The sequence below is a fragment of the Ceratina calcarata genome, unplaced genomic scaffold (genome assembly GCF_001652005.2).
Source record: "Ceratina calcarata isolate Rehan_Ccalc_2016 unplaced genomic scaffold, ASM165200v1 scaffold826, whole genome shotgun sequence".
NCBI lineage: Eukaryota > Metazoa > Arthropoda > Insecta > Hymenoptera > Apidae > Ceratina > Ceratina calcarata.
The window spans coordinates 17,528-18,695 of record NW_017179588.1 but is presented as its reverse complement, the minus strand read 5'-3'; positions in this window follow the sequence as shown (position 1 = coordinate 18,695).

Here is a 1,168-nt window from a genome sequence, read left to right as displayed (position 1 = left end):
TTGGATGCTAACTTGAGATGTTAGATTCGATTCGCGATAGATCATTCTACTTGCGCTAAAATGCATATGTGTATGGAATTCTAATTTATGTGAAAAATCGCAGTGCATGTATGTTTATTTGAGTAAAGATAACAGACGACACTCTTACAAATAGACATTCGTAGCCGGAACAATCACAGAGTGTATGTATGTGTATTAACAAACACTACGGACGGGATAATTTCGATGCATGTCTACTCGTGCGGATATTTCGTTTCGACGCATAGAAAAGGGTGTGACGCGCGTGATCCGAGTCGGTGGGTTAGGTCCGCCACTGAGTGGTTACGCGGTCCTAACGTTTCGCACTTACTTCTAAAGGAAGGTAATAATCGGTAAACGTGTATTTGGTAAAAGTAGGTTTTATTATTAAAGCTTAAACTAGTGACTACAATTTCTGCTCCCGGGGTGCCGTCTGATCGTTGTCGCGGACTACGAATGAAACGTATGCGTATTAGAGCTAGCGTATCGTCGCGGGATACGTATGACGTACAAGAGAATCTTATGCTAAACATATACTATGGCGGACGCAGACGGATAATGAGTTACACGAGTTGACAATGCTTATTCGCTATATTATACTAAGCTACGGATGCTATATTAGAGCTACGGGTACGATACTAGAGCTATGACTATCGAACTAAAACGCGACTGTCTCGGACGAGCGGAGCAGGTCTCTCAGCGTGTCTCCCAACGGGGAGGTTCCGAGCAGACGAGCTACGACGAAGCGACGTAAGTCCGTGTGCGTCCGCGGGAGCGTGAAGTCGATGGTTCTAATTGCCACCGACTGGGTACGAGAGTTGCTGAGCGTATTACCTACGGTTCTTCAGCGAGATAATCGTAATGGATAAAGATCCACGAGAATCCACTCTGCCTTTTCCTGGCTCAAGGGCCGGTATTTAACCGCGTGGCGCGTGATTTCGCCGGCGCGAAACGTCGCGCGTGGGGTCGCCGCCTAGCGGCGGCCGGTGTAGTCGCGGGTAGCGCCCGCGACTGCGCATTACGTGGCGGCGAAATCGGTGGCCGTGTTCGGGGTCGTAGGACATAACGTGACAGTTCGTCACACTAGCTTGCAGGCTAATTTCAACCATAATCTTAATCTTAATAAGGCACTCCACACTAGTACTATTGA